The sequence below is a fragment of the Delphinus delphis genome, chromosome 20 (genome assembly GCF_949987515.2).
Source record: "Delphinus delphis chromosome 20, mDelDel1.2, whole genome shotgun sequence".
Taxonomy (NCBI): Eukaryota; Metazoa; Chordata; class Mammalia; order Artiodactyla; family Delphinidae; genus Delphinus; species Delphinus delphis.
Genome location: NC_082702.1, coordinates 43,629,778 through 43,645,504, shown reverse-complemented (window position 1 = coordinate 43,645,504; position 15,727 = coordinate 43,629,778). Strand labels below are relative to the sequence as shown.

Below are 15,727 nucleotides of genomic sequence, written 5' to 3'. Positions count from 1 at the left end.
GGCCCCTGCCCCTCTCTTCGTGCAGATGGGTTTTAGGATTCAAGACAAGCCCTTCTATTTCCTTGTTTTACGTTTTACCTTGTTAGATCTGGTGCATTGCCCCAACTTATCAAAATCTGTTGAGTTCTTCATCCTCAACATATGACTTTATGACAACCACACACGGATCAGGATGAAAAACCTTGAAGTCATAGCACAGGGAATCTCTCTTCACATTGACACCAATGACGACAGTCAACCAATTACTAACAAACTCATACTTTGTCTTCTTTCCCATGAGATAAATGGACAACTTGTCATTTGCCAAGTGCCTCAGGAAAGCCCAGCTATTTTTTGTCTTCCATATTTCCTTGATCCACTGGTCTATATTAACCCTGTCCGGGAGGGAAATGAAACATTCTCACAGGCCATTTACACACGCATTTTAGAATCTGTGGCCAGGCAAAGGACTGCAGTGTGCAGAACCCACCTTCTTTTCCTATGACCTTGTTCTGAACACCTATGGCACTTAGGTTCTAGGACCCTTGACTTGTACTGTGAATGTTCTTGTCCACAGTTGACTCTACTACTAGACAAAGAGCTCTGGAACTCTGCAGCTGTGCCTTATGTGTCTCTAAATATCTCACAGTAACTAGCACAGCGCCCTACTTGGTAACTTTTCTTTGAGTGAATGAATGGATTTTACATTTTATTCCCACTGATTCACTTTTTGTGCAAGATGAAAGGAGACTCTGCAGTGAATATTGGGAGACTATGCTTCTTAGGCACAAAGGAAGTGCTGGGCCTGGACAGATCTCCACAGGCCCAGTTGTCGCTCTCAGTCACTGCTCACTCAAATGAGCTTGTTAGAATAAAGGCTGTCTTTGAAATGAAGTGTGATGTAAACACTGAGAAATGATGACACAGTTTCTGAAACATCACAACTTTACTAGAATCTGTGGCAATGGCCAAATGAGACACAGGAAAGGGCATTTCAAAAAACCCTTGGCTTTACTGGAACCACCAAAGTCAGCATAACAAGCAGATAAAGTTTCTTAGGGGCTTTCTAACAAGACCTCTTGTGATGACAGAGACAAGTGTTTCCATAGGACATGAGATGGCTGGACAAGGAAATCTAGCTTCTCCCTACATCACAACTGCTAACACGTCTGAGTAATTCCCTGATACATAAGATAGTGAGGGTAAAAAACTATAAATGAATGGTGGAAAATCTTGCAGTTTCCTTGGGTCAAGTGACTTCCCTCGTGGTCAGGTCTTGTCTTTCCTGTTTCTTGCAGGCCAGAGATGATTCCACAAATACTAGGGAACATTATTCCACTGGAAAAGCCACATAGCCCCACATAGCATGAGGTCTAGAGCAGTGATTCCCAACTCGGGGGTGAGTCTGTCTCCCTACCCCAGGGACATTTGGCAATGTCTGGAGACACTTCTGCTTGTCACAACTGAGGGACAGGTGCCACTGGCATCTAGTGGGTAGAGGCAGGGATGTGGCTAAATATCCTACAGTGAACAGGACAGCCTCTCTCTACCAACAAAGAATTATCTGGTTCAAAATGCCAAGAGCAATTATCTCAATAAAAAATTTCAGGATTGATATGTATACATTACTATATTTAAAATAGATAACCAACAAGGACCTACTGTATAGCACAGGGAACTCTGTTCAATATTCTATAATAACCTAAATGGGAAAAGAATTTGAAAAAGAATAGGTACTTGTATAGGTATAACTGAATCACTTTGCTGTACACCTGAAACTAACACAATGTTGTTAATCAACTGTACTCCAATATAAAATAAAAATTTTTTAAAAAGCGTCAAGAATACCACTACTGAGAATCCCTGATCTATAGCTATGCCTCTAGGCCCAAGTGGGGAAACACTGGTTCATTACAAAGGGTCATGTAATCACCTGTTGTGGGTCTGCGAAGTAACCCACAGGTGACAAACACTATAAGGTACTTTGCAGTTCCATGGTGAGGTGAGGGTACCAAGGCTGGAAGCCCTACCTAGTGCACTGGTTTGGATGGCAGCCTGAATGGAAGTAGAGAGGTTCTAGAATGCTCCTGATAGCTATAGGTTTGACCTCGGAGTAGCTTACTGGAAAGACCGTTGGTGAACCCCACTCAGAGGGCAACTTCCTTCTCTGCAGATGGAAGAATGAAGGCTCAGTAGAATCGTGCAAGAAGCATCAGTGAGCCACGTTCATGGTCATAAAAGGGCTATGAACAGCAGCTAATAAAGACGTAACTGGACAACGGAAGGCTCCAGGAATGTGAGGTGGACTTGAAGCAAATGTACCAACTGCAAAGTGTGCTGGGTTTTTTTTGCTGACTGCAGCAAAGTCTCAGTTCTATAGGAATGAAAGGGGAACTCATTTTATCTGAAGCCCTTAGATGACAGATACATTTACCCCAACTTCCTAGTATTTTTGATATGGCCAAGATTTTAAACCTCACCAGTTTTATAATCATAGGGAAGCTGGCAGATTTAATGAAGCCTCCAGCTGCCTCTTGAGAGATGATTACAGTTCTAATTAAAAATGGAGGATGACAGACAAGAAGCCCACGGGACTCTATAAGCAAATGGCATTCAGACACCTTCTTTCACGGACAAGATTACTTTGTTCATGTCAAAGTAATCTTTGGGCTCTTTCCAGTGGGAAGTGTCACCAAATTCTAATAACCTATGAGATTTAATGTGGTTCAAAGATCAGAAAATGTTTTAAGTTGTAAGGGACAAGGAAGTTTATTGGCCAAGCCAGACTTTCATTTCTTTTATTTCATATACCTGTACTTACCATCTCCATGATTACATATAGCCTGGAACACAAGAGGAGTCATCTAGATGAAGTCTGTCTTAGTGTCAAGTCTAGGCATGGAGAAGCACGAGGGAGAAATGAGTGGGGCAAATGAGGATTAGGGCTCAGAGTAGGTTGTGGGACCACAAATCCCGGTAATCACACGAGATTTAAAACATTAACGAGGAGGTCTTGAAGTTCAAGGCCATGCAATGTATAGGCTCAGGAGGTCAGGGATATTGAGACAACTGTTTCAGAAGATAGAACTGCTAATAGGAGCTTGTCTTATCACAAGAAGGGTGGTCTTCTAACCCCTAGCATGCTGGCCACGTTGGCTAGTCACTGGAGAGTCTTGGCCGGGCATAGGTCCTGAAAGGGAGGTCATTCTACTTAATCTCTACTGGAGGGCTGTGGAGGAGGGGTGTGGGCAGAGAGAGCTGGAAGCGGAAGGGTGTGGCTCATGGGAAGCCTTAGGCTTGGGTGGGGCCTCTGCCTACGGATATAATACAGCCTGGATCTCAGGAGCCTGCACAGCCATACACCTACTTCCAAAGGCAAAGGCGCTGTTTCATCTTTACATACGCGCTTGCATCTCTTCAATCAATGCATATCTTTTACCAAGGAGAAATCAAAAAGGAGGGAGTTACGTCAACATGAAATCAACTATATCATTGAACAAAGGGTCTATCCAGAGAAAACCATAATCTGACAAGATACATACATCCCAATGTTCGTTGCAGCACTATTTACAATAGCCTAGACATGGAAGCTGCCTAGATGTCCATCAACAGAGGAATGGATAAAGAAGATGTGGTACGTATACACAGTGGAATATTATTCAGCCACAAACAAGAATGAAATAATGCCACTTGCCACAACGTGGATGGACCTAGAGATTGTCATACTAAGTGAAGTAAGTCAGACAGAGAAAGACAAATATCATATGATATCACTCATATGTGGAATCTAATATAAGAAAAGATACAAATGAACTTATTTACAGACTTACAGATATTGAAAACAAACTTATGGTTACCAAAGGGGAGGGATAAATCAGGAGCTTGGGATGGACGTACACACACTACTATATATAACATAGGTAATCAACAAGGACCTACTATATAGCAGAGGGAACTCTACTCAGTATTCTGTGGTAACCTATATGAGAAAAAAATCTAAAAAAGAATGAATATATGTATAACTGGATCACTTTGCTGTACATCTGAAACTAACACAACACTGTAAATCAACTACACTCTAATAAAACTAAAATTAAAAAAAATCAAAGGGAGTAATGCAAGAAACATCAAGGACTCCACTGTGATTAAATCATGGGTGTGGTGCACACACTATCAATGGACCCTGCATTGACTGTACTGTTAGGAATCAGGGTACAGGTCTCAGAAGTCCTCTGACTCAAGATTCATTCCTGGATAGGATGAGTGAACCAGGCAGAGCTCCCAACCTTACAGACACAGAGCCTGAGGCAGGATGTCACCCTGAGAGACTGAACTGCAGGCTTTAATAATGATCATCAGGTGTTTTTTTTACCAATGACTGGAAAGGTTTGGAGATTCTCCCCCACCAATGTCCAGGCCTCAATTGTCTGCAGGGTGTAAGGATGAAGAAATATTCCTGAACCCAGGCTGTGGTTGCTTTGAGGCTGCGGATCCCTGAACTCATCTCCAGCCTCGATTCTTGCCTAAATCCCGGATGTGACCCACAAAATATCTACCCGTGATTTCTAAATAGACTGTTTCCTTTGCTGGGAATGCCTTCTCCCTCTCTGTCGACACCTACCCAAAACATCTCCTCTGAGACACCCTCTAGGCTGAGCTGCTTTCTTCCTGCTCTGTGCTCTCCAAGTTCAGTGTACGTAACTCTATTTAAAATATATCGGTGATTATTTGTCTGCTTGATTCTCTCACTCGTGAAGCAGAGAGTACTTTGAGCTCAGGGACCATTCGTTTAAGTACATGAGTACTGTGTGCCTTACCAGTGCCTACCACGTATAGTATATGTTCAATCAATGCTGGTGGAGGGAAGGAAGGAAGGAAAGAAGTAGGTTAAAGAAGCAGTAAAGACCTCTAAGCAGGCAGACGGTAGTGTCAGGCTCTTCCAAAAGGGATTTTGGCCAGCCAGCCTGGGACAGACCATCCCGGGAGATCTACAAAGGAGTGGGCCATGGTTGTTAGTGGCTACAGGGCTGTGATTCCCAGTGCAGCTACTGGCAGAACCCTGGGGAATCCCTCTTTCTTGGCCCAGCTAGTCACTTACCTTCCTGAAAGGCCAGTGCACGGTTCTGTGCTGGCGACACTTCTGCAGAGCCAGCCAGCACCAGCCCGCGGTTGGCTATGCCAGAGGGCTCCTAGCATCCCAGAGGCTGGGCCTTGCTAAGTTCCGTCACTGTCCTACCAGCTTCCTCTGAGGCCTCCGATATGTGATATTATCGTTATTTGATCATTATTAATAATGAAAAATAGTTAACCTTAGTTTTGGTGAATTGCTTTTATCTGTTGGCTATTCCTAATCCAGCGAAAGAGTTTGCAGAGCTGGGTCCTCATTCAGAAATTCCTCACTATGTAGCTTTTGAAAGTGCTTCTTAATTCTCCAGATATTATCCATTGGCGACAAAGAGTATTGTAGCTGACAACGCTGAGTACAACCATAAGGATGTTTCAAGATCTCAGAACTTGACAACACAGATCTCTTCTACTTTCCACTCCTTGCCATTCATTTCCGCAAACCACTAACTTCAGTATTCAGGAGATTCAATAGAACATTCAGCACACATCCTTGACTGCTCTTAGAAAATCAGTTCTGCCGATGGATAAGCTATTCAGAGAAAGTGCTTTTAAGCTCGTCGTTGAACATGGTAATGTAATATCTTGCAATCACAGAGTCAAAGTATGTTTGAACGAGAAGGGATCTTGTAGGTAGACTTGTCTGAACTGAGGACGCTAATGCCCGGCTGGAGAGGGTAAGTAAGTTGCCCAAGGACACACAGCAAGTGAGTGGCCGAACCTGGCTTGAACGTAAACATGATGATCTTAAACCACCTTTCTGCCACTAAGTATTGATGGTATGTGTATATGTATGTTCCTATATATGGTAATATATATGGTAATACACACACACACACACACAAAGTAGAAGGAGCAAGTCTTGCATCACATAGTCCAAATTGTCTATAGAAAGCGACAGCCCTGCTAAAACAATAACCCATTTAAATATAGGGCATCCTAGTCAGGAATAGGCCCAGAGCTTCACCAGCCCTGGGCCCTGATGGAAAACAGGGCATTGTTTCCATCCAAACCTTGCACTGAAAGGCAGTCTGTCAGCTGGCAACGACCTCGTGAGACAACTTTGGGGAGAGCAAAGGGCCGAGAAGAGAAAGGCCTCATTCTCGCTGCAAACAGGAAAAGGAAAGAGAAAAAGGAAGCTCTGTCTCCACACAAGGTTTGCTGGGCTGGCTATGAACTGTTCCAGTACGTTCCATCAAATAGACGCCTTCATAGAATCAAGCCAAGCGCGAACAGCGGGTCTGGGACTCGCATTCCCCGGACGCGGGCAGGCCGGCTCACACATGCTCCCGCTCTCTCGCACCCTGGGAGCGCACTTATATGGGCTTCATGAGGCTAAGTAATAAACACTTTGTCTTCACCCTGCTATTTATGGGTTGCTTGGGGCACCCTTACCCGGACAGTTGGCTCCCGCAGACCCCGCATTTAATAAGGGACGGCAGTAAATGCAAAAGGCTCTGTGTGACCCCAGCTCCTGTTTTCCTGACCACCCGTGCTGACTGCACAGAAAGGACACTCTGCATCCATCCACCTACCCTCCAGGCTCCCCTCCTTGAGGCTAAATCCGTTCCTATTTTTCCTGCCTTCGAGACATTTCACTAAGACGTCTCTCTCAGATATCTGTTTCTATTTTACCACTGCCAGGGATTCTCTCATTCTTCAGCGATGGAACAACCATCTTGGAAAACAAGAGCAGCTCCGAAACTTGTAAGCCACCACCATCGCCTCCCGCGGGGGGCCGGGGTCGGGGGTGGGTGGGGGGAGGTCTCCGGACGGCCTCGCACGCGCGGAGTGAAGAAGCCAATTCGTCCTACCTGTGGCTGACCTCCAGGTGCACTTAGAAGCCTTGTGCTTCCCCTGCGCACATGGTGTCGGGGTTGGTTGCAAAGGGGCGGGAGGCCCGCGTGAAAGCAAGAAGCGCGTCCGGGCCGACAGGCTGTGTGAAGGCTGCGGAGGAAGACGGCCGAAGTGTCCCCCGGATGCAGGACCAAGGCCCGTCACTTTGGGGGCCTCTTTCACTCCGCTCTTTTGGGGGTTTCAGGGCTCTCAAGGCTGATGGGTCCTGCATGAAGAGAGTCACGGCTGCATCCTGTCCGCCCGTGGGCCGTCACACAAGCCCCGAGCCCGGCCGCCTCTCGGCCTTGTCTTCATCTTGGGCTAACCCCTTTGTATCCTGAAAACACACAAGACAGAGAAGGATGCGTTAACTCGCCTTCTCCCCACAGAACACAGTTCACCATTGCAGCACTGATTAAATACAGGACATTATCTCACCATAATGCCCTCCTGGCGGCGTTCCCAGGAAAATTCTAACTAATCATAAAAATAGAAAGAAAAACGCAACCTAAATTCCATTCCTCCTCTTAAATGAGTGATGTGTTCATTTTTATTTATTTTTCTGGAAGCGAGGCGGGAAAAGAAAATGAATTTTAGGGCTTAGGAAAACAAGCTACTAATAGTACTAAGTAGAGCAGGGCAGTGGTGCAGACAGTGTGGGGATGTAGCCGGCAGGGCATGGGCGAGTCCCGGCCCTACCCCTGGCTGTAAACTGCGAGTTTTAAACTGGAGCACCTGGCAGGGCAAAGCCAGGATGGGGCGAGGAAGTCGGGTGGTTGTGAGGCCACGTGTAGACACATACGCACACACAGACTCACACGCCCACACAAGCTAGGCACTCAAGAGCATTTTTATGGTCCTGGCAGGCAAACGCGCTGCCGATACTCCTTTTACGCGGGGCCTGCATGCTTCTCTAGCATCATCCTTTCTGGACACTCTGGCACGGTTTAGCTATTCCCTGACTGGAAGGGTTTTTCCTGCAGGTTCTGCTAGCTAATTTCTACTCACCCTTTAGAGATCAGAGCAAATGGTATTTCCTTCAGGAAGCCTTCTCCAAAAACCTCTACCCTGCCTCCAGTCCAGGTGCTGGAGCTCTAAGCCTGCCCTTTCTGGCAGTCACGTGGCTGTAATTAAGGCACTAATTGCATAGCGGGTTGTTTAAGGGCTCTCCCCTCCCTTAGATCTAAGAACGTGTTGGTCTCATTAACCATTTTGCACATGCCTGCCTGGTAGGCAGTAGTTGTTCAATAAATGCCCATGTTGGATGAGGGCTGATGGGTTGGCCCAGCCTGTGAATGGTCCCCTGTGTCACTGGCAGGTCCCAAGTTAAGCAGCAACAAGCAGATGTGGAACCAGATCACGGTTTGCAACACTAAGTACCATGCCCCTCCCAAGTAATTTCTGCTCTTTCCTGCTGGGAAGACTTCATGGGAGAGTTCAAAATCCTGAAAACCAGCTTCGGAGATGCTTCTCATCTGCCCTGAGTGAAAAGAAAATAAAGGACCCCCACCCCCACCCCCCTGCCTCTACCTGCCCCCGCTCCTGGCATTAGAATCCCAAAGCTGCCATTCCCCATCATGGCTACTGCTGCAGTAATGGGCACTGCTACTTGATGGCAAAGTTCTAGCTGGGCTAATTAAGCATACTGAGCTAATAACCTTCCATTTTGGGACCGGTATTATTCATAATTTAATGTATTGCTGCTGAAACATTAACCTTTCGACAACTGGCATGCTGCCCACAGCAGCCCAAGTGCTGACCATCTTTCAGTAAAATGAGTATTATTGTTAAAACAGGTATAAATCATTCATGCCTGCCGCTTTTGTGTCAGACCCTACGTGAAAATAAGCAGTAAGCTGGGTAATTTATTTACCTTTTGGTGATTATTTTTTATGATTTTATGATCATATTCAATGATTCATAAACATTGGCCCAGTGCCATTTTGTAATCATTTCACATTTTAAATATTGTGTGGCTGTTCTGCTTTTCATCTTTAAAAATTTCAGGATTGATACCAGGCAACTTAATCCAGACACAAATGCAATTTCATTTGAAAGAAATAGGGTGGGGAGGGGGGGAGAGGAAAGAGTCCCAGCCCCATTCATTTGAACAAAACCATTTTCAACAGAGCTGATTGGAGCTTGCCCTTGCTACAGCGTTGCACTTACTGTAGCAAACTTTCTTTGAAGTTTAACACACAGAGGGTGCCTTGAAATCTGGATAAAAGCACAGGAAAACAGTTAACAAGCTTCTGGTTGGAAAGATGATGGGAAGGACCTCAAGGGTGGAGGGAAGCCTGGAAACTCTGGCCTCCGGCCAAGAAGGTTGGAAGCCACAAGCCTGCCTGCCAGCACCTGGTTGGAGAATGCGATTACATCCCCCGGGATCTGGAAACTTTACTGCCCGCCCGCTCCCGCTGCCCGTGCTGTGTTTGGGCTCCCGGAACGGTTCCAGAAATTAGCCTTTTCTCCTTCTGGCAACAAGTAGGAACTGGAGGCTGAGAGGCAGGCAGGTCTTTCATGGCCCGAGAGCTCAGGAGACCTCCCCACCTTCCACAGGCCGTCTCCCGGGAGCCCTCTGTGGTTCTTCAACCAGTGAAAACACAGAATTCCCAGTATGTAGGCGCTGAAGCCGATGTTCTGAGGGTGGGAAGGAAGCGGGGCCAGGAGCAGGCAGAGAGTGTGACATTGTGTTAGCACTGCTCCTCCAGGACGTCCAGGAGTAAGCTGGCTTCGGGAGCCTCATCTCACGCCAGGCGTGTTGGCACAGAGGAGCGTGCAGCCAGACGCCGTCGCCCCAAGCGTGGGAGATGAGGTCTGGAAAGGCGGCCACGGGTATGTGCTGTAAACAAATACCCACGTCCACCGGGAAGCCCAGGCAAGAGCAAGATAAGAGAAGTGCTTCTTTCTGGGACAGTTTGAACCGTGTAGCTCTGAGGTGGCTGCGTACTGTGTTTTCTTCCTTTAGTCTGCTTAATTTCCCGTGTACAGCTTTCATGGTTTTTTTTTTAAAAAATTGACTGTCTGGTTTTAGATTTTACCTGTAGATATATATACCTATATCTCCACAATAAAAAATTAAATAATTATATATTAATTAAATACTTTTTAAAAATGCTGCTAGCTATCCTAATGTCAGGAGGTTGTAAGCATTAGAACCATAGCAACCCCGTGACCATCTGAAACGGGGCTTATTGCTTCCCTCTGTCTGTACTTAGAAGTTGAGAACGCGACCCTCAACCTCCTGACGTTAGGAAAGCAGCTTTTTAATAATATCTATTAATTAAATAATTATATATATAATTATTTAGTTTCTCATTGTGGTAAAATATATATAGCATAAAATTTGCCACTGTATGTGTTTTTAGTGCACAATCCAGTGGTGGGAATCACTGGATTACATTCAAAATGGTGCACGTCTCTCACCAGTAACTATTTCCAAAATTTCTCATCTCCCCCAAAAGAGACTCTGTACCCATTAAGCATCAACTCCCCACTCCCTCCTGCCCTTAGCCCTTGGAAACCTCGAATCTACTTTCTGTCTCTGTGGAGTTGCTTATTCTGGATATTTCCTATAGATAGAATCACACAATATTTGTCCTTTTGTGTCTGGTTTATTTCACTGAGCATAACGCGTCCAAGGTTCATCTATGTTGTGGAATGTATGGGAACTTCATTCCTTTTTATGGCTGAATAATATTCCCCTGTATGGATATACCACATTTTGTTTATCCATTCATCTGTTCATGGCCATTTGGGTTGTTTCTAGCTTTTGTCTATGAGCATTGTTTCTGGCTTTTGGCTGTGAATTGGTCTATAACAAACTGAGTCCCTAGTATACAAGGACTGATATATTTTCTCATTAAAGGTCACTGCCCATTATACACACTGATCTACTTTCATCTTGAATGCTCTGCTTGTTAGCTTGGCAGAGCTGGCCTGGACACACATGGCAAAGCCATTCATGCCTGGTAATTACTCTCCAGCCATCCTGTCAGCACTGCCACCTAAGAGCACTTCTTGTAGTCACCTTCTGGCGTCACTGAGGCTGGTGCCAGTTGTGAATTCTGCACCAGTAGGTTCCAGTCTCTATATTGGACTTGATAAAACACACTGCTTCTCAAGTATGATGAAGAACAAATTAAGAAACAGAATAATCTGGCATGAGTGAAATTCCCTTTCAATCATGTCAGCCAGAGCAGATGTTGTCATGAAATTTGATGTTATGGATTTACTTCCTAATATAAAGTCTAAGAGGGAAAACAGCATAAGAGCTGCAATGTGAATTGGACATGTCTACAGAGTGTGAATTGGATTCAACACAAAATATTGTGAATGGTTAATAGGGTCAGTCTAAGTATACTTGCTGAAATAATCTCTTGGATATGCAAATATTCTGAGAACTACACTGTCAAATATCTATTGTATCCTCTTATCTATGTGTTCACAGAACTGCTACATGTTATAACAAATGAAAAATGTGAATTTAAAAAATAATGTCACCCTAAAATAATACTTTACTTTGAATAGTAATTTTTGTTGTCAGCGTTTTTTTTTTAACTTTTGTCACACACCAGCCAACCAGGTTCTTAAAACAGCCTTATTTGGAAATAATAAGAGGTGAACTTTGTGCATCCTGTTCCCAGCAGATACAGAAGTGGGGTTGGGGGTAGGCAGGGAGTGGGAACAGGTCACATGCTCAACTTGATCTGGGTCCCTCAGTCTGCTGTTAGCATCTGCCATGCCTTGGTATTATTGCGATGGACCTTTTCCTTCTACTATCTGGGGTCCCTTCAGTGGAATACCTTTTCCTGGGAACACTGTCTTGAGGACTTGAGATGTTAGCTACATGTTCACCATCTCACTATAATAATCAGCCCATCACACCTGAGGATGGGGGCAAGGAGAATTAGCACAAAGGACACTTGGAGAGAAGCCTTTGGTTTCACTGTTGGTAATTTCCAGGATTTCACCATCAAACTGCTCACTAAAACCCTTAGCGAGTAACCAAACTGTGAGCTTCATTTAGTTTCTTTCCCTCTCCTTTTCCTAATTTCTGCGAGTTGGGCTGGTGAGCAGGAAGAAAAAATTAAAAAATGGTCAGCAGATGGATGGCCCTCACCCCCACCCCCCACTCATGTCCTACAGAAGTTCCCTCCCCCCTCCCCTCTTCTCCCTCCCCCACCAGTTTGCAGACACTTACTCATCCATGTTTCCCCAGCGCTTTGAACTTCCCTCTGTGATAGCACTTCTCATGTTGCATGACAGTTCATTTGTTTTTGTATATGAACTCCTCAGGGTGGGGATTAGGTCTCATAACTCTTTCTGTCCCAGTCACAGGGCTTGGAAAATTCTAAGAGCTTGATGAACATTTTCTGGGTTTGATGAAATAACAACTTTTGTTTACAGAGTCGTTTTTTTTTTTTTTTAACATAAGATCATCTTCCTGGATCTGAGGACCAAACTAGGGTTGTTCTGGTGGATACTGTGAGAAAGACATAGAAACCAAGACCAGGAGTTTAGTGATTTGGCTAAAGTCCCGAGGTAACTGGGGGGGGTCTCCTGATGCCTCTTGTCAAACCCCTTGTCTCATGGCTTCTCATGGAATATTTGGTGATGTGAACTCAAAGGAAGAAATGGCCAAGTCTCTTTGGGACAAAGTCAATTGATAGGGGAGATTATGAAAGACATCTGTCTCCACCTGGAGCATTAGGTGGGTCTCCAGAGGACAGCCACTGAAACTATTTCCAAAATAATGGGGCAAAATGATGTGTTTAGTTTCCACACCTTGGAATTAGGTACTACCTATGGATTTAAATGTGACCATTTGGGCAAATCTCTCAGTGAAGTGCTGAGGGCATTTTCTTTTTGAGGGACTCTGGAAAAATGCTCACCAATTAAGGCAGGCTGACTTACAGTTCATAGACTTAGCTATATAGACAATGTAATATTACTCAGCCATAAAAAGGAACAAAATTGGGTCATCTGTAGAGATGTGGATGGACCTAGAGTCTGTCATACAGAGTGAAGTAAACCAGAAAGAGAAAAACAAATATCATATATTAATGCATATATGTGGAATCTAGAAAAATGGTACAGATGAACCTATTTGCAGGGCAGGAATAGAGATGTAGATGGAGAAGACAGACATGTGGACACAGGAGGGGGGAAGGGGAGGGTGGGACAAACTGGAAGATTAGAATGGACGTATATACACTACCATGTGTAAAATAGACAGCTAGTGGGAACATGCTATAAAGCACAGGAAGCGCAGCCTGGTGCTCTGTGACGACCTAGATGGGTGGGATGGGGGCAGGGGGAGGGAGGTCCAAGAGGGAGGGCATATAGTATACATATAGCTGATTCACTGCATGTACAGCAGAAACTAACACAACATTGTAAAGCAATTATACTCCAATTAAAAAAAAATTAATGGGAACAAACAGAGCATCCAGAGAACAACTGCTTCTGGGCTGCAGCTGACTTGAGGTGTTGACCTGCTCTGCACTCTCTCCACCTGGCTAAGTCCCAGTCAACTTTCAACACATAGCTCAAGTCTCACTGACTTCAGGAAGCCTCCCTTGGCCATCCCTTCAACCCTGCCCTCTGCCCCCCAGTGTGCTTCCACAGTGTTTCACGTTCATTTCCATCATTACACTGTGGAGTTTGTCCCTCACTTGACTGTGTGCTCCCTGAAGGCAGCAGCCTGTCCAATATGTCTGTCACTGGGCCATTCTGAGAGCACATGAGATGATGTAAGTGTCCTGCAGAGGGACCGTGACCACCAGATATCAGCTTACGATACCCAGCCATTCCTTGTGCTTGGTGACATAAATTCTTCCATAAATATATGGTCGGCTACTGCTTTTTTTTTTTTTAACAATTTCTGTCTGCTAATTATACAAAACAAAACAAAAAACAAACAAAAACACTTCCCTGGTCTTCTAGGTCAAAATTTGTTCTCGTGGCCTTCAAGACCTTTAAGATTGAGATTTCTGGGACTTCCCTGGTGGCGCAGTGGTTGAGGGTCCGTCTGCCGATGCAGGGGACGCGGGTTCGTGCCCCGGTCTGGGAAGATCCCACATGCCGCGGAGCGGCTGGGCCCATGAGCCATAGCCGCTGAGCCTGTGCGTCTGGAACCTGTGCTCCGCAACGGGAGAGGCCACAGCAGTGAGAGGCCCACGTACCGCAAAAAAAATAATAATAATTGAGATTTCTTTGGATTCAGTCTACCCGCTGACTCCTCATCTCTCTCACTTCACCACGTACATGCTGACCTACCATCTCCAACCTCTGTGCTTTTGCACACACAGTCCCCTCTGCCTAGAACACCAGCCCCAGAACCAGGAGAATCCCTTCCATCATCCAAAACCCAGATCACATGGCCCTCTGAAGTCTCCCCAGACCCCTTTCCCCAGGTCATGTTAGGCTCTTCTCCTCTTGGTTCCCTGGGCTTCTGCTACTGCCTGACCTTTCTCATAATGCTCTGATTATTTGTTTCCTTTAATTAGAGTGCAAGCTCTCTAAGGCCAAGGATCTTGTTTTTTTTCCCGCACCCAGTGCTAGGGGCTAGGTGGCTGGATGAATTTCTTTTTAATTAATTAATTTATTATTTTAAAAAATTTATTTATTTATTTATTATTTATTTTTGGCTGCGTTGGGTATTCGTTGCTGTGCACAGGCTTTCTCCAGTTGCGGTGAGCGGGGGTTACTCTTTGTTGCGGTGCGCGGGCTTCTCATTGCGGTGGCTTCTCTTGCTGTAGAGCACTGGCTCTAGGCGTGTAGGGTTCAGTAGTTGTGGCATGGGGGCTTCAGTAGTTGTGGCTTGCAGGCTCTAGAGCGCAGGCTCAGTAGTTGTGGCGCACGTGCTTAGCTGCTCCGCGGCACGTGGGATCTTCCCAGACCAGGGCTCGAACCCGTGTCCCCTGCATTGGCAGGCGGGTTCTTAACCGCTGCGGAACCAGGGAAGCCCTGGATGAATGTTTGTGAAAGAAGAATCTGTATAATTTTCCGTTTAATGAAGTTGAAGTTCTTTACCAGCTCTGAGAAGATTTTAAATGTACACTGGTTTTTGTATGGTGTCAGCTTTTGGTTTCCAGGACTTTTGTTCTAACAAAAGGAGAATGAGAACCCAGGGATAAGCAAGTTGCAAATGTACAAACTTTCCTTCTCTAAGGGCCATAAAAGGCTGAGCACTGAGACAGCTGCCATACTGCTGTCCAATTTCACCCTGTTTATTGTAGTCTTGGGCCTAATCAAGATGGCCGATGTGACATTTGCAACTAGTTTTATGCAAGATGCAAAATCTTGTGCAACAATAACCAGAAAAACTGTTGCAATTCTATGCAAATTGGAAAAAACTGGGGGCTGATTTGGCCTTTGCAGATGTGACTTCATTTCTTTGTCTTCATCATTCATCACAGAGGCCCTGCTTTGGAAACTTTAAGTAATTAAAACATCTATCAACCTTCCATCGACAGCGATGGCGATGTGCCTGTGCGTAGTCAGTCGGTTCCGTTCCAAGGGTGTTCTCATGTGATAATTATGTAACAACACACTTTGTCACTATGTGGGTAATGAGAAATGGTCACGACACTGTTATCTTATCAGGCATTATTAAGTTTTGCTAATGGATGAGACTTTCTATCTCACTTTAGTTCTATCTAACTTTCTATCTCACTGATTGGCCAGTAGAGTCACTTGCAACACCAAAAAGCCAGTGTTTAAATATATATTTTTAAATTAATTACTACTTAGTTTTATTTATTTATATCCAGCCTTACAAAGA

General features: G+C 45.0%; 1 protein-coding gene across 11 annotated transcripts in view; it reads right to left on the bottom strand.

Annotated features, from left to right (window-relative positions):
- The window catches only part of ZFHX3 (zinc finger homeobox 3), a 1,367,978-nt gene that overhangs the window by 269,988 nt on the left and 1,082,263 nt on the right, over positions 1-15,727 (bottom strand). For 10 of the 11 annotated variants that reach the window (XM_059999586.1, XM_059999596.1, XM_059999587.1 and 7 more), the window contains one exon: positions 6,918-7,276. The gene's annotated coding sequence lies outside the window, so the exon portion shown is untranslated. Of the gene's footprint in view, positions 1-6,917; positions 7,277-12,142; positions 12,276-15,727 lie in introns of those variants that run through there. The other variant, XM_059999595.1, reaches the window with a different exon arrangement.